We start from the raw sequence: 7,823 nt of genomic DNA, 5'->3' as shown, positions 1-7,823 counted from the left end.
TTTGCTGAATCATCTGTAGGCTCTGGTTATTGTGTGGACGCTTTGGGATTTTCTATATATAGGGTCTTACCATCATGAATAAAGATAGTTCTACTTCTTCCTTTTCAATTTGATATCTTTTATTATTTTTCTTGCCCAATGTATCTGGCTATACGTTCTAGTACAATGAGGTCAGGGATCCATGTCTTATTCCTGATAAGGAAGAAAGCTATTTTTCTTTCGTCATCAAGCATGGTGTTAGCTGTGGGTTTGTTCTCAGTGCTTTTTATTATGTTGAGGATACATGAAAATTCTATTCCTGTTTCTGGAGGTCTTTTATGAAGTGGTGTTTGATTTGGTGAAATGCTTTTTCTGCCTTTCTGTGAAATTAGTTTATCACGTGATTCTTTTTTCCTTCCTTGTATTAATGTCATTTATTACATTGATTTTCATAGGTTGAAACACCCTTGGATTCCAAACTTTTGTATATCAAAAGCCACTATCAAGAAAGTAAAAAGACAGTTTATAGAATGGGAGAAAATATTTGCAAATCATATATCTAAAAAGAGTCTAGTAAAAGCAAACAAACAACCAGTCTCAAAAAAAGGGTCTAATAATTAGAAGAAGGAGGGTTGAAGGCAGGAGGAGCAGGGGATGACAGAGTATGAGATGGTTGAATGGCATCACTGACTCAATGGACATGAGTTTGAGCAAGCTCCAGGAGATAGTGAAGGACAGGGAAGCTGAGCGTGCTGCAGTCCATGTGGAAGCAAAGAGTCGGACATGACTGAGCTACTGAACAACAAAGATGATATCTAGAAAAGGACATCCCAGGTGGTTCAATGGTAAAGCATCCACCCGCCAGTGCAGGAGACTCAAGAGATGTGAGTTTGATTCCTAGGATGGGAAGGTCCCCTGGAGAAGGAAATGGCAACCCACTCCAGTATTCTTGCCTGGGAAATCCCATGGTCAGAGGAGCTTGGTGGGCTACAGTCCACAGGGTGGCAAAGAGTTGGACACGACTGTGCACCTTAGCATGCACACACATGCACTCTGGATTTTCTCCTAATTTGTTTTATGATTTTCTTTTTGTTATCAGTAAACATTATTGAAACTTTGTGAAAATTATTCGAGGTCTAGGTTTCAGAGGCTCTTTTTCTGTTGTTCACCTGGGATGATCTAAAACTAGTATTCTCCTTGGATTTCTGGAGGTCACAGAAATGTTGACAAGGTGTCTTCTGTCTCCCAACACAGAGACGGCTGCCTCGCTGTCATGAATCTGAATGGAGACAGCTTTCAGCTCTTCTCATTAACCATGTCCTCTCTCATCTGTCTCCTTGCTTTTGCTTAGAGTCTGCTGTCTTTTTCAAGGCTAGGGAACCATTTCCTGACCAACCAGCCCTAGTCTCTGGCTAGTCATGGTGCTTTCAGGTTGGTGCATCGCCTTGTTCTTAGCATTTTTTCCCCCCTGAAATTAATTAATAAAATATTTTGGCAGTGTCACACAGCTTGCACCTAGTTCCCCGACCAGGGATGGAATCTGGGTCCCCTGCAGTGGAAGAGCAGAGTCCTAACCACTGGACCACCAGGGAATTCCCCCTTAGTGGTTCTGACGCTGCATTTCAATTGTCTGAAACTTCGCTGGGAGCAGGCATTCTATCTTTTCCATCTCCTATCCTCAGGGCTGAGCCACATCTTAGACATGTCATAAATCTTTGTTGAACAAATGAATAAGGACACTTCAAAATTAATAAAAACAAAAACATAATACTCCTCTCTTGCTGATGGCTTGATTGTTGCCATCAGGCCCATTTGGCGAAGTATAATTGAACCTATTTACCAGCTCCTGTCATCAAGGAGAGTTAAAAACAAATTGCTGCTCAAACCAAGACCGCTCAAACCGAGATTGTGGTATTGGGAGACTCCTCAGGATTACTGAGTGGGTAACAGTAAACAACACTTCCAATAAACTCACTCCTCTTGTTATGTGGGGACCATGGAATGGGCAGCTTAATTGGCCTAGTAGGTTTGTCTTAGGGCAGCTTTTTCCAAAAGCCAAGGCTGACGGCAGTAGAAAGAACAGCTTGTGGCTCCCAGACAGCCTCCTGAACTTGTGCTCTGTCCACATCTCTGCACAGGTTTGGGGTTTCTGGGAGGCAGCCTGTGGATGCAGCTGAGCACATCTGAAATGGTTGTCTGGGGGAACTGGGGGTTCTGTCTGTCTGTGCTTTTGCCGCACAAATCCGTAAGATGTGGTTAGAACATCAGCATCATTCCTTGATTTATTTAGCTTGGTGAAAAAGTCATTGCCATCTCGGGCTGTAAATTTTAAATCATTACAACTAGGCTCAAACACATCTTTATTCATCAAAATAGGAACTGTTATCATCAACACATTTTTGCCAATGAGAAATAAGTTTGTTTATTCCTATAGCATGAAAATCCATGCTTCAGGATTTGATGAACTCTTGGAAAGCATTTCCCCTGCAAAAAGTTGTCGAGATGCTTGAAGAAGTGGTGGTTCATTGTTGAGAGTTCAGGGGAATATGATGGATGAGGCAAAACTTTGTAGCCCAATTCATTCAACTTTTGAAGCACTGGTTGTGCGACATGAGGTTGGGTGCTGTTGTGGAGAAGAGTTGAGCCTTTTCTGTTGACCAATGCTGGCTGTAGGCACTGCAGTTTTTGGTGCATCTCACCTATTTGCTGAGCTTAATTCTCAGTGTAATGGTTTCACCAGAATTCAGAAAGCTGTATTGGATCAGACCGGCAGCAGACCATCAAACAGTGACCATGATCTTGTTTTGGTGCAAGTTTGGCTTTGGGAAGTACTTTGGAGCTTGGGAAGGAGTATTTGGAGCTTTGGGAAGTACTTTGGAGCTTCTTCTCAGTCCAGTCACTGAGCTGGTCCTTGCCAGTTGTCATATAAAATCCACTTGTCTTTGCATGTCACAATCTGATGAGAAGTTGTTCACTGTTGTCGCATAGAATAAGAGATGAGACTTCAAAATGACGATGCTTTTGATTTGTGGTCAGTTCATGAGGTACCCACTTATGGAGCTTTTTCATCTTTCCACTTTGCTTCACAAGCAGAGTGACCATAGGATGGTTGAAGTTGTGTTCTTCAGCAACTACTCACGTAGTCGTAAGAGCATCAGCTTAGACGATCCTCTCAGTTTGTTGCTGTTGCTTCCCATGGCCAGCCACTGCACTCCTCACATTCGAACTCTCAACTCCTTTGCAAAATTCTTGAACCACCACTGTATGTCTGTTAGTGGTTCCTGGGCCAAATGTGTTGTTGATGTTGAGAGTTGTCTCTGCTGCTTTGTGACTTATTTTGAACCTGAATAAGAAAATCACTTGAATTTGCTTTTGTTTAACATCACTTCCCTAATCTAAAATAGATATAAAATGCACAGCAAGTAATGCCATTAGCAAAAAACATAAAGCAAAAAAATGTATATATGTGTAAAATGATGTATAACATAACCACATTTATTTAAGTATGTATTCCAGTATCAGACAGCAAAGTTCAACAGTGCAAAACCACACTTACTTTTTGCACCAACCTAATACATCAGTTTGTCATCTACACTGTTGGCATCTCATGCTTTGGCTGTTCTTTCGATTAACAACACAGAAATACTTACAGTCCAATCACTTTTCAGCTTCTTATGATTTGCCAAAATTCCAGCTAAGAAAGTGAACCTTCAACGGGGAAATTCTGAGCTGTGTTAACCATTCATTCTCTACCCCGATATCACATAATAGGACGAGAATGGCTCGACCTGGGGCTTAGACCCTTGGCTGTCCACAGAAACCTTTATGGCTCAGCAATATGTGCTTTTGTTCAAGGTCAGTGTGAGAAATGAACATGAAGAACATGTTGTTGTTGAAGCCAGACCTTATTCTAACCTGTGTGATAGATTGCCTCTTATTTATTCTAGTGATATTTATGGAGCACTTATTGTGCCAAGAAGAGTTTATCTTTTCTAGAACTAGTAGGCTATCATTTGTTACATAACTCAAACTACGCTGTGCCTTGAACTTCCTTCTTTACTTTTGCTGCCAGAAAGTTTAGAATTAATTTGGGGGCTCAGCCACAGTGATTTTCCTTAACCTGGTGTTTCTAGCACAATTCTTTCTCCACTCTCTTCCCCTCCTCCTCATCCCCACTCGCTTCTTGGCTCTCCTTATTTCCCCCTTATTTAACCTTAGTAGGGTTTAAACATTTATATTTAGTGACCTAAACAAAGACGAGTTTCTTTATGATAAATAGTGGTGCAGCAGCTTTGCACTTTTATTCTTTATCAACCAAGAGTCCAGGGTGGAATTAAGAGTCTCAGAGATTGCGGTGAAACGCACCAAGTATTTCTGGCTTTGAGGAATTTAGTGTCAGATGGAGACTGGAATACCTGGCTCCACAAACTCAGAGTCCTGAACAGTGAGGCTATTTTTAAGGGCTTAACTGCCTCTCCTCGGTTTTCAGTTGTACCCTGAGTTTAGATGAAGCAACACTGCTGACGTGGCACTTAGAGTTGACTGTAGTTTAACAAAAGCCATCATTCCCGGCCACCATATCTGGTCCAGCAAAAACAAGTTAGAAAATTAGGAGGTTTTTCTTTTTTCTTCCAGTTGGTCATGATGTTAGCACAGATAACCTAAACTTATGTAGCATCTCAGCTAAAATAAGACCTGTTACAGACTTCCCTGGTGTTCCAGGTGGTGAAGAATTCACCTGCCAATGCAGGAGATACAGGTTCGATTCCTGATCCTGGAAGATCCCACATGCCGTGGAGCAGCTAAGCCTGTGCGCCACAGCTACTGAGCCTGTACTCTAGAGCCCCAGAGCTGCAACTACTGACCCTGCATACTGCAGCTACTGAAGCCTGTGTGCCGCAGGGGCTGAGCTCCTCAGCAAGAGAAGCCCCTGCGATGAGAAGCTGCACACACCTCAACTAGAGAAAGCCCACGTGCAGCAACAAAGACCCAGTGCAGTCAAAAATAACTAAGTAAACAAATTTTTTAAAAATCTGAAAAAATGTAAATCTCAGTTTTACATCCATGTAAACAGTTTGGAGAAAGGAATGGCTACCCACTCCAGTATTCTTGCCTGGACAATTCCATGGACAGAGGAGCTTGGCCGGTTACAGTCCATAAGGTCACAGAGTCAGACTTGACTCAACAGCTAACACATGCCACAAACACTTTCAAAAAGGCCCTTTTATGTATCATCTGCTAGCAAGGAAGGTACAATGATGACATATTGAAACAATATCTGAATGATTTTGAGACAGCAGCAATATCACAGCCCAGCAATCGAGGGGGTGGGATTTTAGAACATAAGAAATATCCTACCCTATAATCCGTGCAGACTGTGTTGTGTGTACCATTCATATAATCATTTTGTTTAGTTTTCACTATGCTGGGAGGTGACTAGGGCAAGAATTACTACCTAAGAGTCTAAGTTTCCAAAAAAGTCAATTCTAATTCTTTGAGACAGTAATTCAAATAAGTAAACTAGATTTACTGGCATCATAATATATATTATATATATTACTAAAATAAATAATGATCAATAAAAGTAAATTGCAGTGCATGCAAACATCAGTTCAGTTCAGTTGCTCAGTCGTGTCCGACTCTTTGTGACCACATGAATCACAGGTGATGGCCTCCCTGTCCATCACCAACTCCCAGAGTTTACTCGAACTCATGTCCATAGAGTTGGTGATGCCATCCAGCCATCTCATCTTCTGTCGTCCCCTTCTCCTCCTGCCCCCAATCCCTCCCAGCATCAGGGTCTTTTCCAACAAGTCAACTCTTCGCATGAGGTGGCCAAAGTACTGGAGTTTCAGCTTCATCATCAGTCCTTCCAATGAACACCCAGGACTGATCTCCTTTAGGATGGACTAGTTGGATTTCCTTGCAGTCCAAGGGACTCTCAAGAGTCTTCCCCAACTCCACAGTTCAAAAGCATCAATCTTCGGTGCTCAGCTTTCTTCACAGTCCAACTCTCACATCCATACATGACCACTGGAAAAACCATAGCCGTGACTAGATGGACCTGTGTTGGCAAAGTAATGTCTCTGCTTTTTAATATGCTATCTAGATTGGTCATAACTTTCCTTCCAAGGAGTTAGCATCTTTTAATTTCATGGCTGCAATCACCATCTGCAGTGATTTTGGAGCCCCAAAAAATAAAGTCTGACACTGTTTCTACTGTTTCCCCATCTATTTCCCATGAAGTGATGGGACCAGATGCCATGATCTTAGTTTTCTGAATGTTGAGCTTTAAGCCAACTTTTTCACTCTCCTCTTTCACTTTCATCAAGAGGCTTTTTAGTTCCTCTTCACTTTCTGCCATAAGGGTGGTGTCATCTGCATATCTGAGGTTATTGATATTTCTCCTGGTAGTCTTGATTCCAGCTTGTGCTTCTTCCAGCCCAGCGTTTGTCATGATATACTCTGCATGCATGCAAACATACATCAGGAATAATGATTATACTGGGGTAGAGTATACAGAGGATGAGATGGACAGTTATATCTATAACGAGTCATAAGATAATATACAAAAATATAACATTTTATAAAATATAATTCATAAACTGGGAAATGCTAACATTTCTTTAATCTGCATTGTGAGTCTATAAATGTCCATTACAATATTTTCTTGATGATCAAAGTATTTATTTCAAACAATTAAAATTTTAAATTAAAAACCCTCTGCCTTGGTAATCTCATCACTTATCCACGGTCACACAGCACTGAGTGGTTCCAGGAGCTTGACTGGCGATCTTCCTCCAGAAACTATGTCCACCCAGAGCGTCAGAAAGTGACTTTATTTGGAACAAGTTCTGCACAGATATGATGAGGTCCAGTTCGCAAGATGAGGTCGTCCTGGATCTGGGAGGGCCCTAGAACCAGTGACAAATGTCCTAAAAGACAGAGAAGGAGAAGAGACAGAGACACTGGGAGGAGACCATGTGATAGCAGGTGGGGGGCTGGTGCAGAGACTGGGGTGATGCGCCTATGAGCCAAGAACGCCTGGAGCCCCGGGAGCTGGAGGAGGCAGGGAGGATCCTCCCTGGAGCCTCAGAGGGAGCCGGCCCTGCTGACACCTTGATTTAGGACTTGGCCTCCAGAACTGTGAGAACACACATTGCTGCTGTGTTAAGCCACCAAGTTTGCGGTGGTTTGTTATGGCAGCCCTGAAAAACAGATACAGAGGGAAGCACAAGACACGAACCCCAGTGTCTCCTGCTTTTATCCTCGAAGATTCCAGGGAACGGAGGCAATCAAGACACAGGCTTGCCTGCCACTCCCCCCCCCACCACCACCCCGTCCCAACATGGGTCACGTCTAGGTGTGTGGAGCTCATTATAAAAACACAGGAAACAACACCTTTCCACCAGCAGTGAAGGTAGATGGTTTCCTGGAAGATAGGGAGGAAAAGAAAGTTCTTTTTCATTTAAATGTTTTCAGAAAAGTGTCCAGATTTCTCCATGTTCTTCCTTGACCCTTTGTGGGGCTGAAACAGACATGGAAAGCAGGCTGCCAGGGAATCCTACACTCGAGTAAGTTCTGTCCTGGGTGGAGGAGCAGAAATCCAGAGCCCTGGGGAGGTCACATGTGGACCGGTGCTCGGACCCAACACCACGCCTGAGGTCAGGGCTTGCCTCAGCCCGTGGGGTCAGATCCTGAGACAGGCGAGCATCTGGGAGCCTGGCAGGGAGACCACGGGCTGGTCACCCCGACGAACCCCATGTGGGCAGTGTTGGAAGCCGGGGACCCAGCTCTCTACTTGCCTGCCCACCCCTCCTGGCTGAGCAGCAGGACGAGCCCTG

General features: G+C 43.3%; 1 non-coding gene across 1 annotated transcript; it reads right to left on the bottom strand.

The window, feature by feature from the left end:
* Positions 1-1,498: 1,498 nt before the first annotated feature.
* TRNAG-UCC lies at positions 1,499-1,571 on the bottom strand. The gene has a single exon. It is a non-coding gene; the product is annotated as a tRNA-Gly (tRNA).
* Positions 1,572-7,823: the final 6,252 nt, after the last annotated feature.

The sequence above is a fragment of the Cervus elaphus genome, chromosome 30 (genome assembly GCF_910594005.1).
Source record: "Cervus elaphus chromosome 30, mCerEla1.1, whole genome shotgun sequence".
Classification (NCBI taxonomy): domain Eukaryota; kingdom Metazoa; phylum Chordata; class Mammalia; order Artiodactyla; family Cervidae; genus Cervus; species Cervus elaphus.
The sequence above is the reverse complement of the archived record's forward strand: the minus strand, read 5'-3'. Positions and strand labels throughout refer to the sequence as shown.